Genomic DNA, 16336 nt, shown 5'->3' with positions numbered 1-16336 from the left:
TGTTAAGGCTCAAAGAAGTCAGGTAACTTCCCCAGGATCACACAGCTAGAAAATGCTGGATCTGAGATCTAACCTTTGGAATCAAGCCTTTGGCCGTAGCTCTGGTGTCTCACTGCCCCAGTGGGGGACTTCTCCACTTGACTGGCTATCAGTTCTCCAGAAGCCTACTAGAACCTCATACAGACAGCAAGCACTTTTTGCCTGCCAGGCATTGCACTCAGCAATCTACGTACATTATTTTATTTTTATTGTGAAAGCAATTCCATGAGATAGGAGCTATTAGTGTCCCTTTTTATAGGCTAGGAAATTACTACTAGTGGTAGAACCAGCACCAGGCCCTGGGTCTCCCGGAGGTCCCAGATCAGTGTCGTTTCTCTGATCCACTCTGCCTTGCATTTGCACACTTACACTGGGCTGAGATTTGACTTGGACTTGGTTCAAGCTTCTGAAAAGCTTCTGTGTTATCCAAAATTGGGAGGACCTCCATCAAGTATATGTGCGGAGCTTGCTTTTTAGTTTCCAGAGAGTTCAAAACACCCACCATGCTGCAAAAATATTCCACTGCCCAGACATTCACAAACACCCTGCCCACAGTTTCAGAAGTCTCTCTACCTAGTCATGGCTGCACCCTCCTCATCCCCCTCATGAGAAAAGTTGAAAGCTACACTGCAAAATTAATATACTGGAAAAAATCTGCAAAATATAAGTTATTATAACACTATTTTTAATGATGTTCATTATTAATGATGGTAATATAAAGATTGAAAAAAAAAACAAGTGCTAAGGATTTCATCAAAATACAGATCCCAAGTAAAGTCTTTAAAAAAAATGTGTATTGATGGAGGCGGGTGAAGGGAAGAAAGCCAGGGAAGAAAGAGAATGAGAGGGAGAGCAAGATTGTCTATATTTATAAACTTTGAATACCTACACTGATTTATTTAGAATTAGTGGTAATTGGCATGCTTTCATACGAGATGTTGAAAAACTTAACTGAAGTAGCGAGCCATCCAGCATGGCCAACGGACAACACACTGCCTTGGGAAGTGAATTAGGATTTCCTGGATTAATTTGGCTCCTTTTGGGTTTGGAAAGGAAGATGAGTTCAGCCAAAGGGAGAAAGAACCCTCCGTGGTTGTCAACAGAAGTAGGATAATGAAAAGAGAACAGGACCAGGGACGGCAAACCTGGCTCTGTCCTAGCTCTTCCACCCATTGGCCAGAAGGCACTTCCCTTCTCTGGACTCACTTTTTCCCATCTGCAGATGATTTCTGCGGTGCCCTTAAATTCCACAGGGATATTTTTAACTAATATAGAATCACAACCATGTGTGTTTTGTTTTGTTTTTGTTTTTCTTCTCACAGTTGCATAATCAACTAAGAGAACAAGGCCAGGTTGCTGCTGAGCACACACATTTCTCCAGAGGGCAAAATCGCACAGACACATGGTTAAAAATCTTCTGACAAGAGCTGTGTCTCAAGCCCAAGTCCCAAGCTCAATGGATCTGCCCTCCCGATGCCCTCTGGAGCAGCCTTGCTAGGGAGGAGGTCCGTGGAGACCTCTTGTCTGAATCTCTATCATTGCTACACTCCCAGAACGTCAGCCCTGTCGTTAAGCCTGCAAAGTAAACATCGTCCTCGGCAAAAGCTGGAGTCACCTGAAGTCAACCACGCTTTTTGAAAGGGAGAGCTTTGCCATTCATTACTCCACCAGCCCCTGCTTTAAAACATGGCAACGAGCATGGGGCTCCCCTAAGAAATCACCCTAGCCTTTCATCCAAAATCATCAAAGCCTGTGGACAGGGTTTAAAACGCAGTTCCCGCCTGATGCAGACCACAGTTTGGGGAAAGAAAAGACATAGGAGCAGAGTGGCAGGGTTCTGAGGGTGGAGGGCAGTAAGTAAAGGGCCTCCCTGCTGTGACTGCCACAGAGCTGTGGGTGGTATTAACACATTCAGAAAATATTACCCAGAAGTCCAGAACCAAGACTTATAAATAAGTATTTCTTGCCTTAAGCATTTATCATAGGTATATCAAGTTTTTACCATATCATTTTGTTCTTGTTAATTAAGATGCCGCTTCATTATTATGTTAAGGTTGCATCATCTTGTGTGTTTGTCTTGAATCTCCACCCACCTGGCGTGTTCTTAAAAAGACAGAGGAAGTTTCAAGTCCAACAAGTTGTGGGCTCAGTGCAGAACTGGGCCAAGACAGGCAGCCTTCCTTTGGCAGGGAGTCAATAGCAGCCCTTCCATGGCCCAAAGGCCCCTGTCCCACCAGTCCATCCCCATTTCTGTGACCCACAAAGCAGTACTTCCTCCCCCAGTTCTGGGAAGACTAAGAAGAGCACTGAGGAAAGTTATTAGTTTCCTACATAGCCTAGACTAGTCTATATCCCATCTTGGACTTTCTGAATAATGATAACAATAACAATAGCTAATTTTTGAGTACTTACTATGTGCAGACATTGCTAAGAGTTTTATCTTGTAACATAATCCTTATGACAAACCTATGAGATAGCTGATTTTACCATCCCCACTTTATAGATGAAAAACTGAGACCCAAAGTACATGGCTAAGAAATGATAGACCTGGGGTACATACAGATCAAGGCTAGCTGGCTTGAACACACAGGTATTTTACAGTCTAGGATATAGTTTGTGAATTCCTTGAGAGCAGAGATTCTGTCTTTTTCCCTTCTGTACTCTCCCAGAGCCTAGAGGAATCCTGAGCAATAGTAGACTCTTGGCATTTATCTGTTAATTAAGTGACTGATGAGAGATCCCAGCCCAGAGCAGTCAGACACCAGAAATCAGAGTGACAGAAGGATAGAGAGTGATCTTGCAAAGACAGTTTGGAGAGGTGCTTAGAGCCTTGCTGCTTTAGGGTGAAAGAGTAGACAGAGAGGGCCCCTCAAGGCAATACTCAGAAATTTCCAGAAGCCTTGGGAAAGAAGGTGGCCTTCTATCCTCCAAGGAATAATGAGGCATTCAGAAATAGCAAGGGCACTGCATGGCTATGGGACCAATCAGTGTCCCCATCACTGGTGGTCACTAAGGAGTCAATGTTGCTCTTTGCAAGAAACTGTTCATCTGCTGTCCTGGCTAAACTCCAGTTTAGAAAAATGCACTAGTGCCCAATTGTTCCTTCACTTTGGGGGTCTACAGAATTTTCCTTCCTTTTCCTGCATTAAAGATATGAAGGAATGCAGCCCCATTTTCCTAATAGCTTATGTTTCAATATTTTGTTTGTTAGTTATCTGGAACTGAAAATGTACTTCCCATAGTTAAACATGTTACTTAAAGAGGTTAGAGTCTCAAGTAGGTCCTAAAGGCCTTATTTTACCCACTATTAACAGTACTTAATCTGCTGGTACCTATCACCTACAAATAATCATGTGTTTGTGTAAGAAAATGCATTCCCAATTCTAACTCAGCAAGTTAAGACAAGATTCTCCCTAGTCCTAGAAGTAAGGATTCCTCAGAGTAAGAAGGTTGGCTGTACTGTGGTACCTGATTGCTTTCTAACTGGGTTTAGAAAGGAAATCAGGATTTGAGGTACAGTCATCCCCCTTATCTGCAATTTTACTTTTCACAGTTTCAATTACCCACATTCACTTGCAGTCCAGAGCAGATGCTCCTCCTTCTGACATATCATCAGCAGTAGCCTAATGCTACATCATCACTTCATTCACCTCACTTCTTCTAATCACATAGGCATTTTGTCACCTCACATCATCACAAGAAGAAGGATGAGTACAGAACAATAAGATAATTAGAGAGAGAGAGACCACATTCATACAACTTTTACTAGAGTATATTGTTATAATTATTTATTTTATTATTGGTTGTTGTTAACCTCTTACTGTGCTTAATTTATAAATTAAACTTTATCATATGTATGTATGTATAGGAAAAATCATAATATATATAAGGTTTGGTACTACTATCCATGGTTTCAAGCACCTGCTGGGGGTCTTGGAACATATCCTTTGTGGATAAGAGGAAGTTATTGTATAAGATCATGGTAGCCTTATCAAGGGGCCACATCTGCTCCAACAAAGAGTTTACCAGCACCCCTGATTTCTGTTGGCTCAGGGTGGCACACATGAGGGTATAAGTCACACTCCTGACCTCCTTTGGGGCATCTTAAAGTTCAAGGGGATTTCCACCACACTCAGCCTATTAAATCCCCAAAGCAAAGAAAGCGATATTCACACAGTGCCAGGTCTGTCCCAGGACTCATTCCATGCTAAGGGACAGAGATCTGAAAAAAAGTGACTCCAAGAAGCTCCTTATTTATCAAAAATCCTCATAATAGCTACTACTTCTTTTTTTTTAGTATTAACTTTATGCCAAAGTCCTTAAATGTATTATACTTTAATTCATTAAATTCTCACAACAACACTATGAGTAGACTTATCATTAGCCTCACATAGAATATGGGAAACTGAGTTTGGCCTGATCACGTAACTTGCCTTAGATCAACTGGCTAGTGCATGGAAGAATCAGGACATAAATCCCAATCTGTCTCAAACCCCAGGTTCCAGGCTATTAACAGCTATGCTGTACTTGTTTTCTAGGGAAAAAAAAATCCAAAAAGAGATACCACAAAGCAAAGCTTGCCATAGTATGTTAAAAATACGTATTTTTACTTAAATGATAATCTTAAAAATTGATACAAGCATATTCTGGATTATCAGGCAGTTTAATTATACTGCATCCTATCACAGCTAATGGCTCCCTTTTTCATTTACAACTGATCTCTAGACAAGAGGAGGCCAAATATCATTATGGCACACTGAATGAATGAGTGTTTTACAGCAGACTGAACAGAAGCAAATCATGGGAGAATTGCTTCCTCATGCAGCCACATAGCACGTAGTAGTACAGACATGCCAAGTTCTCAAGGAATTTCCCCACAGGTATCATCCTCACACTGGATGCAGTTATATTACACAGATTCCATCTTTCTGTGTCCAGTCTTGCACACCATGTTGACTCATCATTTGAGAACTAGCTACTTGGCTGTTAACTGCTATAGTCCCCAATGAGAATTGTTAAGAAATCGTTTTTCTCCAAGTCTCCTCTTAGCTATTCTTCATTCTTGGTGATGCAATGAGTAGTTTTAAATCTCTTCTAGAATGTTCTCATTTGCCTCACTAAAACAAGAAACCCTAAGAAACAAGCAGACAGAAACTTGCTAGTTCACGTGTTGCGTATGAATAGCACATCAAACTGGTTTATGAAAAAGGAAGAACCACAAAGTTTGAATTTATTACAACATTAGAAAAAGTGGGTGAGAAGAAAGCAGAGAAAAAGCATCACAAATTGGAAGGACAAAATGAGATTATAGCAATAAACCCAAATATCAGTAATCACAACAAAGGTAAATGGATTAAATTGGCCTATTAAAAATACAGAAAATATTGCACTGAAAAATATTACAAATCCAGATATACTTTTTATGAGAGACTTTTTATGTAAAGATGCAGAAGGACAGAAAATAGAAGCATGAAAAAGAGATAAAGCTAGAAAAATACAAACAAAAAAACTAATATGGCTTTTAGTCTACTATTAATTATATCAAACAAATTATATTATTATCAGATAAATGAGTTTAAGTCAGACAGCATTATTAGGGATACAGTGAATCACTACCTTTTGAGAAAAATTTTAACTCATCAGGGAGCTGTAACAACTGTAAACATAAATGTACCTAAAATTCACATGGAACAAGTCATTTGAAATGGTCTTGAAGGATGAATAGTATTCACCAGACAGACAAGGGTAGTGGGCCAGGGAAAAGGCCATGCCTGCCAAAGGAAACATCATGCACCAACGCCAGAGAGGTGAGGAAAGAAAGAAGCAAGTATAGAGGCCTAAGGCATTGGATAACTAAACTGAGAAAGAATAACTAAAACACTGGGAGTAGTGATGATTTCATGTCTATGAAGCCTTCGTTTCTATGACACTCCTACGTACCAGCAAGAACTGGACCAAGTTCCTCTTCAGCATAAAACCAAAGCCACTAGAAAAAAACTACTTACATGGGGGATGGGAGAACCAGAAAGGGCTCATGGTCTTATTTTCCCTGGTAAACCTCTGTATCGCAAATTTGCAAACTCCCAGAGTATTCACTGGTGATGTCATTTTAGCCTTAGAGGATTGCCCATCCTGAACAGTCATGTGACTACACCCTTTGGCTGTCACCAAGAGATCTGAACAAGACTGGCAGCGTTACTCAGCCCCAGCACACTAGCAGGCTGCTTTAATTCCACACTTTCATAATTACAATGTGACTTGTTACATGTAATAAAAAGGGGGCAAGAAACGAGAAAGAAAAACAAGTAATTTCATACAAGTGTAGAAGTAATTTCAAATTAATGCCATGACATAACACATCCATTTGATTTCATTTGGCAAACAAAGCAGAAGATCCAGTTTGACAAAAAAGATCAAGAATAGTTGCACAATGGGCTTCTGAGTTGGGAACGTTCTTTACGTGGCATCAGTTTCTACCATGGCAGGTAAGTCGTTCAGTTGTGAACAAAATACCATTGAGAGTAGCCACGAAGTCTTAGGAAACAATGTGCATTTGAGAAGGAACTACTTTTTAAAAGTTTAGACAGTTTAGACAATTTGTGTCTCTTGAACCTGGACCCCCTTTTTGCTGATATTTTTGGCTAAGGAATAACCTAATATGCAGTGGAATTGACACTTACCTACCCATTTTTTATTTTGCTGATGAAAACTGGAAATTAAGAGGAGAGGCCGGAGGCCTGGGGAGGAGGGATTGTCTCTTTTTGTGGTCTCTTCAAAAGTGTCCTTTTCTGCTTGGTTTTTGCTTTAATCACAGCAGAAAGCATTTTCCACATCAAAGAAAGTGGAGAACAGGCCCTAAACCCTGTGCCTATTTTCTCTCTAGCTATGCATGTTTGTCCTCTGTCCTGCCAGGAGCTCTTTTCCCCTCTCTTCTCATTTGCCCCTCCTTCCTTTGTTCATTCCTCAGTTCCTTTCTGCCCAACACAGAATGGCAGAACCTAGGCAACCTAGTACTATCTGTAGAAGCTGCTTTATTCTAATAATTCAGCAAGTATTGCTCAGGTGCCTGCCATGTGCCAGCACTCTTCTAGGTGTTGGCAATACTGCAGAGAACAAAGCAGACAGAAATCCCTCTGTCACTGAGCTACATTTGAGGGTCATCATGGAACGGCTCAGAGAAGTGCTTTCTGACCTGAGATCTGACTAATGAAAAGCAGTGAGCCTGGAGAGGACACCTGGGAGAATGTTCCAGAATGCAAAGGTTTGAGAGGAGCAGTAGCTCTGTGCATTCCAGGAAAAGGAAGGAATTTGGTGTGCTATTGCTGAGTTCCAGTCACCCACGTGTGAAGGCCACTTGTAGCTGCTGGGTCACTGGACTGGAGCCGTGCCCAGAAGTGCCCCCTGCAAAGGCAAGAAGGTCAGATTATGAGGGGCCTCTAATTCCATTGCAAGCGATGGGGTGTAGGGGTGTCTGTGGTTTCAGAACCATCAGTGTAGCAGCCATGTGGGCAGTGACACAATAGAAAGGGACTGGAGCCTGAGGAGCAGAGAGAGGAAGCCAGCACAACCGTGAGTCCCCAAGGGTGGTGGCACAGAGAAAAATGTGATCTCTGGAAGAAATGGAGCACTGTGCGTTTAAGAGAAATCCATCAGTTTCGATGAGGAAGAATGGCAGATTGGGAACATGAAATAAAAGAAATTAGTTTAGGGCATTTTGCCCACAGAGTTCTAGAATGCAAGTAGAAGGCGAGGAGAAAATCTTCCTTAGTGATCTGAAGAAGGAGGACTAAGAACTGGAGGAGGATTGGAGAGGGAAGGAAGGTGAGGTTCGAGAAGGGGGTGGACTGGAGCTAGCACACAGACAGGTGCACCCACTTACCCTGCCACATGTCCACAGCAATAGCAGGTGCCCTTTCAAAGCAAGCCACTTGAGGGAAAGGAGCTAAATATGTTCTTTTCTGCACAGGAAGGTGGATGGCCACGCCTCTGTTTTTATAGACTGCCCTCTCAACACCTTCTTAACATAAAGTAAACATAAAATTCACATACCCTCTTTTAAAGCTATTTGATGCATTGAGCATTGACTCCCCTATACAGAATTTTATTGTTGTTAACAACCATTTGATCAATAAATATGAGAGATGCCCTCACAAAAAAAAAAAAAAGTGCACACTTCCAATGGTAAAATAAATAAGTAACCGGGATGTAATGTATAGCATAAGGAATATAGTCAAAATATTGTAACAGCTTGGTATGGTGATAGCTGGTACCTAGAATTATCATGTATATAAATGTTGAATCACTGTGTTGTACACCTGAAACTAATGTAATACTGTGTGTCAACTACCCTTCAATAAAAAAAATAATTGTCTACCAAAAAAAAAAAAAAAAAAAAAGCTATTTGACATCTCAAAATATAGTAACTAAAAACAAAGCAAAGTGATTTCGCTTTGTGCTTCTTCAAGTTACTTATGCCCCCTCTGCCCAGATTTTGGTCTTTACCCTTCAGACCTATGACTTTCATGAGAATCCCACTGAGTTGCTGCAGCCTGAGAGTGTGGCCAAACCTGCATACCAGCCTCAGGCTGCATTCATTAACTCAAACTGGAAAGGAAAAAGCCAACAATTCAGTGGACTGCCAAAGCTTGTCTTTACAAATATGTAGATGGATTCAGTCAAGGGAAGGAGAGGTGCTGGGGTGAAGAGCCAGCTTTCCTTGCTTCAGAAAACAAAACTAGACCCAGTGACTAAAAGTTCCATATTAAAAAAAAAAAAAAAAAGTCTCACTAAAGGCCAGAACTTTCTGACAGTGGAGGCAGGGAACCCCAGTCCTGCAGGTTAGCTATGTTGTAAAGCAGGAGCCTGCCCTGTGTCTAAGTTCCCTTCTAACACTTTTGTTCTCTGAATTGATTCATATCTAAACACCATGAACACTGAATTGAGTCAGGTATTACACAAAGATTTTTGTTCTTTGTCTCATCAGGAATAGCCAGTTAAAAAGAATTTCACCATCATAAGCCATTAGAGAAACACAAATCAAATTCACAATGAGATACCACCTCACACCTGCTAGGATGGCTATAATAAAAAAGATTGACAATATCAAGTGTTGACAAGGACGTGGAGAAATTGGAACCTTCATATATTACTGGTGGGAATGTAAAATGGTGCAGCCTCTTTGGATTACAGTCTAGTAATTCCTGGAGAGTTAAACAGTTGCTGTACCCCAGCAATTCTACTCCTAGCTACATATCCAAGAGAAATGAAAACATGTGTCAACACAAACACTTGTACATGGATGTTCATAGTAGCATTATTTGTATTAGCTAAGAAATGAAAAGAGTTCACATGCCCATCAACTGATGAATGGGTAAATAAAATGTGATAAAGCCGTACAATGGAATATTATTCAGTAACAAAAAAAGGAATGAAGTCCTGATACATGCTCCAACATGAATACGGACTTCTGGGCTGATGAAATGTTCTAAGGATGATTGTAGTGACGGTTTTACAATTCTGTGAATATACAAAAAAAATTTAATGTGTATACTTGAAATGAATAAATTGTGGGTATGTGAATTATATCTCAGTAAAACTGTCAACCAAAAAAAAAAAAAGAATTATGGCACCAAGATCAGAAACAGATTGACTGATGAATCCCAGATCAGTCCAGATTTGTGCTATGTATGGGGATCAGGGGTGAAAGAAAGCTGGTTGGGAGTTGGGGGAAGGAAAGGAGGAAGACAAAAAGAAAAAAGAACTACTCTCATAGCAAAATGGGAGGTAAAATGTTAGCATAACTGCAGAGCAGGATCTCTACCATGTAAATATCTGCTTCTGAATTCTAACTACAGAGGGTATTTTTAGGATGATTTCTCCTAAACTTCCAAATAGCACCACCCTGAGGCCCAGAAAACAGAAACCCCTGACCTTCACTCCACATTTACCACACACACTAAATTGATTGAAGGACATATGGGTGCCTGGGGCCCTCAGGATCCAGAACTCCTTGCTGGCCCAGTGCAACCCATAACCCCAAACATTTCCTCCTGAGATAAGACCCTCCGAACTCACAGAAACACGCCTGCACCTAGCTGTCCCTCTGTCTTCAAAACAGAAGAAGGTTTGTAAGCTGTGCTGCTGCCTACATTAGAAATAAAAACTGCTTTGGAAAGATTTGAGTGGTGACAGCTCTTAAGTAAGAAAAGACAAAATAATTAAGTTGTCAAGTCCTTCCTCACAAAGAGTATGAATGCAACAGATTCTTGCATAAGGAAGTACTGTTACCTGGGAGTGCTAAGCATCCTTTTTCTTGTTTCTCTTTCTGTTCCATCTCACAGTCCTGGAGGCACCTGAGAATTAGATGGTGTTCACAACAGGTGCACCCAGTGACTGAGGATATTGTAATATCAAACAATTCATATTTCTCTGAAAATGGAAATACATAGATATAGCTATAGCGTACATGAAACATAATACTGATTCTTTATATTGACAAGTAAATGGATGCTAAACACTAGGTTTGCAATTATTTAATTTTTGCAAATATATTTAATGAGTTTTAATCAAATATTCAAAGTTAAATTGAAAAGTTTGGTTATATTTAAATAATTCTTATTTAAAATGTGGGTATATTCATTTTTTAATTATAATGGAGAATATAAATATTTTTAAACAATAACTTTTCAAAAATTAAGTATAATTTCAAAATTTTCATTTGCTTTAATTTACCTTTTTGATAAAAATATGCTCAAATTTTAAACATTTTTGAATAAGTTACACTCTACTTTTAATCTATTATTATTGTCAATTAAACACAATTATATGAAAATCTTTGTTGTTATAGCATAACTAGTGATTTTGCTGAAATGAAGAAAATAAAATAAATGTTGTGGAATAAATTAATGGTTTATGAATTATTTATGTCTTTTGTTACTCATATAAAACCACACTAGCTCATCCAAGCATATACAATAATTAAATTTAATCATCTTTGATCTTTGCTACCTTTCATCATATAAAGACCATTGCTTTATAAATGTGTTTGCATTTTGTCATTACTTGTCAAGATAGAAGGATGGAACACATATTGCTTACTTTTTTTTAACTTTCCTTATACTTTCTAGACGTGTGGACACAGGGAGTGTGGGCCTCCCGTTGTGCCCTGTCTGGCCTGCTCCCTGAAGGGTCAGGTTACCCAGGCAAATGTAAGGGGTGAGTTGGGCATTTCTGGAGAAGGCCCAAATTCCTTGCCTTTCTCTCCAAAAATAAAACTAAAACTTCCAGGAGCTTCTTTGGGTGGTTATCTATGAGCACAGTTAAAATTCACCTTAGAGGGAAAATGAATCAAGCTCTTACAACCGAAGAGCTAGAGGTGTTTCATGACTCTTTTCCTTTGTTGTGGAGGAGGAGAGGCAGTAAACAGCCTGTCCACCCCAGTGCTGCAGACCAAAGCAGGAACGGGCCCCGGGCACAAAGGCTTCCTAGTGCAGGCAGAGGAGGCCACTCAGCACCCCACCCCGCTTCCCAAGGCCCCGGAGGCCAAGCTTCCAAGCTGAGACCCTCTCCCTTAGGAATGGACTGCAAGGGAGACATTGCTCTTTGGTGCTGATCCTGGGGCTCCTCACCTCAGCAGGAGAGCTACAGGCCCAGGACCTGCAGGCCGGGAAGATTGGGACTGGAGTCGGGTCAGAAGCTCTCTCAGGAACATCCACAGCCTCAGGCCTGGACCTCACTACACCTTAGACTTTTGTGCTAATAAGAAAACCACATCCTCTTTAGGCAGTTGTAACCAAAAGGTACCCTTTCCTCCTTGCAGAAGCAGACCTGGGCCAGGGAGCTGGTTTTGGCAAGGGGATCCAGGGCTGGATTTTGGGCCCAGGGACCCCCTCAGATGCGTACCAAGCAGCGGGCACTTTTACCAGCATGCATGTAGCTCTGGCCTGGGCAGCAGCAGCCATGTCAGAGCAGGGAGGGTGACCTGACTTCTGGGGTGGCTCACCGGAGCAGAGATTCCAAAATTCCACCCCATTACCCCACGCAGCCCTACGTTCCACTGAGGTCCCCCTGACCTCTACCCCAGACCACAGGTCAGCCACAGCAAGTCTGATGGGTGTCCCTGATGGATAGCATAGGTTTTGTTATTTTTGTTTCTGTTTGGACGAAGAGATTGCACAACTTAAAAAAAAATTTTTTTGAACTCCATATCTGGACCAGTCACATGGTCTCTGGAGGCAATAGGAGAAGACGGCAAGGGTAGGGGGTGTTTTCAAGGACATTGGTAGCCCCTGGCAGTAGATGTCCTCTTCTCCTTGACCCCACCAGGCACTGTGCTTACAGTTACTTAGAATTTTTCAGAACTTTGGTTGGGGAGTCTCTCTGTAAATCCAAATTACTGGGTTTTATTAAACTTTTCACCTGCCAAAGCACACAAATAATATATTTTTCAAACATCCACATTTGAAAATTCATCTAGTTATAATCCTCTGTAATGTTCAGCCAGCAAAGCAACCATGACATTCCCTCATTTTCCTGGCTAAATTTAGAAACAAACATTTTCAGAATATGAAATTAAATAACAAAGGTCATAGGACAATGAATAATATGCTGTGTGTGGTTAATTATACTTGGTTCTAAAAAAAAAGTCATCCTAACCTCTACATAAAAATTGTGTGTGTAGTTATTTCACTTTGAAATGTCATAGGGTTACTTGGTTTCAAAAAGAAAATGGAAAAGCACAAAGAAATTTATGTAATACTGAAAGAAAACATTTCTTAAGAGAATGTGATGTTTAATTCTTTATTGCTTCCTTTTGTCTTGTGTTGGCTTATAAATATGCAATGCACAGTTCTTTTTTCACTATATTTTTAGTCTTTTCAGAGAAAAGAGCCAAATAATTTAGATACAGAAAAGATATGATTGTTTCAAATAATTAGTAAATCTGATGAACCATTATGATCATTAGGGAGATAGAATTACATTTAATCATTTTCCATGAAGCACTAAACTGTACTTTTAACTTCAAACAATGCTGTTTTTAATCTATCCTTAATAGTTCAGACTTCAAAAGTAAAACACTTCTGAAATACTTGAATGAAAGTCACTTATCTGCCCAATATTTATTTCTGCTTAATTAAAGCAGGGACTTAACTGTGAGTGAGCTCGTTCTAATACTCCAGTAAAACAAAATAAGCAATCCATGCTGTTAATATGATGGAAGTGATAGCTCTGGGCAGTCTAGCAAATGCTTATCTGTGATTTGGGGTGTTCCCTTAAAAAAAGGCACGCTGAGGTTAAGCTCCCTTTTGCTTTTTTAAGGTAATGTTGCCCTGGGAGATCAGAGAAGGGTTTTTCCTCTAAATGTTTTCTTCCTGTTGCCCTAGGATTCATACTCTTGCTTCTCTTGATTGGCTTAACAAGCATTATTTGGACACTTACTAAGTGCCAGACACTGTGCTAGATGTTAGCAATTCAAAGATAAAGAACACAGTCTTGTGGTCAAGGGGCATAGTACAGAGGATTCAGACAATGGGAATACTATATGATATGCACTATGCTAGAGGTCTGCAGGAGGCTCCTGGTCCAGGCCAGCCCACAGATTTTGAGTCCAAAGGTAGGATTCAGTTTCTTCATCTGGTTAATTTCTCTAGGGTCCATTCAACCTCAAAAATGTATGATTCTAGTTGATGGCTCTAGGTTTTATGTTATATCAGATAAGGTGTTTAAAAGCTACACTGATAGAGCTACAGTACCTCTATAATATTGATGCCAGGATCAGTCAATCTCTTCCAGTCTCCTCTTAATGTTTGCCTGATGGTATTAACCTACCTAAGCCCCACAGTTACATTTTATCCTCTCAGGGAGAGGGATGTTGGTATGTTTTAAGGATGTGGTAACCTTACAATCCACTCTCATTTGGTGGAGGATGGTTTTGTCATCTTACTCAAGTTACTTGCTTGCCACAGATTCAAATTCTAGAAAAATTTACTGGTCTTTGATGCTTTCAAAATGCATATGAGTGTGACACACTCTTGTCTTCTATTTTAGAAAAGAGAGGGCTTAAAATGGTTTGATCTTGTGATTTACTGGGCAGCTTCTTGCCAGTGAATGAGGCTGATCCCAGCCACAGTCTCCTGGTTTGCATCACCCAAGCTCATGGGATTTGCTGATTCAGGATCTTTCTGTTCTCTTCTACTGACCACTTCTAAATGAGCAGAACCATTCTCCAGCTTGAGTAGTAAAACTCATGTTTGTTTTGTTTTGTTTTGATTTGTTTGAAGGGCTCTCTAGAAGACCCCAAACAAGATGAGATGAAGGAGTAAATTCAGAGTGAGGGTATGGAGGAATAAGAGCTTTTCCAACTACAGCCACCTTATCTGTTGCAGCATTTGAGAATCACTGCAGTAGAATGGTAATAGGAGATTAGAACCCAGAGCCCAAGCTCCATTTACATTTCTGTCACCGAATCCCCAACCGCTGTGTGATCCCGGCTCACCTTCTGGTCAATTACACTAATCTGTTCAGCTGCATATTTTGAGTTTAAATAAATAAAAATTTAAAGTGATTTAAATTCCGAAGAATGAAATGCATAATAAAAAGCTATCATGGAAAAAAGCATATCCTGACTGTGTACTATACTCAACCCAAAAGCAAACAGTAAAGTTGGTTGTTAAATTGGGTTCTTGCAGTAAGTCTTGTTCCTCCACTCAAGGAAACAGATATTTAGTTGTAACTGGAGTATCCAGTTTCAAAACAATGCCCATTCATTCACTGATGTGTTATCAGTGTTATCCAAAGTCCTGGGGCAGCTCCCTTGACCCAGCTGAATGGTAGAGAGCCACCAGGGCCCCCGGAGAGCCAGGCAGTTACAGACACACAGAAGGGTGGGTGTATAGCTTAGAGAACCTTATGAAATGTCTCAGAGACACCTTGGATTTGGTACTTTCCCCCAATTACTTGAACTCATCTTTTTCCTGGCCAAGGGCATTTTCTCCTTAGCTTTCTCTAAAAAGTCTTATCTTGCCTTCCCCACACTTTAATTTTGATAACCCTTGTTCTCCCAAGTGTTCAGGGAGGCAATAGCTTTTGTCCATCCCTTCTGGTTCCTGTTCCCCTCTTGGGCATACCTGTCTTCTTGGCTAGCCAAGCCTAATGAATTTATCTGGCCCTTTACAAAAAGTTTGTCAAGCTGTGGACGAGAGTTCCCATTGCTCCTCTGGGGGGCCTAAGGGTTCTTGCACATGGACCCAGCTAGAACGCACTGCTGGCCTCTCGTCTTTCCCTCACTCCCCTCAGGAAGTCATGTGTTACATGATGGATGAACTTGAGAGAAGGACCTGAACTTAGGTCAGTGTCAGTCCTTGTCTTCTCAGAGCCAGCCTGTCACAGGCAGTGTAAGTTTTGATCTAGTCTATGTCATGCAGTATAGGGTCAATACTGCATGCTCTAAAACTGTATCTCAGGGATAGATTCACACTAACCCAAACTCACAGGCATTGCTGAATAGCCAAAATTCAAATTTATTCCATTTTAAGGATAAACGTAATCAACTAGCAGATGGATCCTCACATCAGCACATCAGAGCATTTGCTCCCTATGGACAGAGGGCAAAGTGACTTAAATTCTGTATTCAGAGCATGAAATCTGAGTAAGGAGAGATAGGTAGATGATTTATCAAAGGATTCATCTGCCAAGAGACCTGAGAGCTCAAGTCCTTGGACCAAGCCCCTTTCTCCCCTCAACAGTATTTGGAAAGGTGTTACCAACATCTGACTTCTTAGGCTTAGGTTTTCCACTCTATAGGCTGACAGCACCTCTGCCCATTGTCTCTGTTCATCTAGGCTTTCTCCAAAATTGACTATCTTAATGGTTGTTAATTGATGGTCACATTCTGGGGCTTTCCATCCTGAGATTACCCCCAGGTCAGCTTGGCTGAACTTCAGGTGTCTTCAAAGTCCTGAGTTATACACACTGGTTATCAGTTATCCGTTTATTCCTTTGGTGAATTTATCATATCTTGTGTGTGGTGTGTGAGTGTGAGTGTGTGTGTGTGTGTGTGTGTGTGTGTGTGGTACTGATTTAATGCTTAAAAGGCAACCTCATCTCCTAGTTCCAGACTTCAGTGGAAGATGCCTTACTACGTTACTATGAACAAGCTATTTTTGAGCTCTTTGGAAAGAAAATTTTTTGTATAATTGTTTTTATTATTCTTTGAAACTTAACTACCTGAATTCAAGCACTTAAGCAGTTTTTCCTTGTTGTAGTAACTTATGAGACTGAGCTAATGACAAATATCCAG

General features: G+C 40.6%; 1 long non-coding RNA gene across 1 annotated transcript in view; it reads right to left on the bottom strand.

Annotated features, from left to right (window-relative positions):
* Positions 1-16336, bottom strand: part of LOC118921637 (uncharacterized) — a 43455-nt gene that overhangs the window by 23895 nt on the left and 3224 nt on the right. The gene's annotated exons all lie outside the window — the stretch shown is intronic.

Source organism: Manis pentadactyla, chromosome 2, assembly GCF_030020395.1.
Source record: "Manis pentadactyla isolate mManPen7 chromosome 2, mManPen7.hap1, whole genome shotgun sequence".
NCBI lineage: Eukaryota > Metazoa > Chordata > Mammalia > Pholidota > Manidae > Manis > Manis pentadactyla.
The sequence above is the reverse complement of the archived record's forward strand: the minus strand, read 5'-3'. Positions and strand labels throughout refer to the sequence as shown.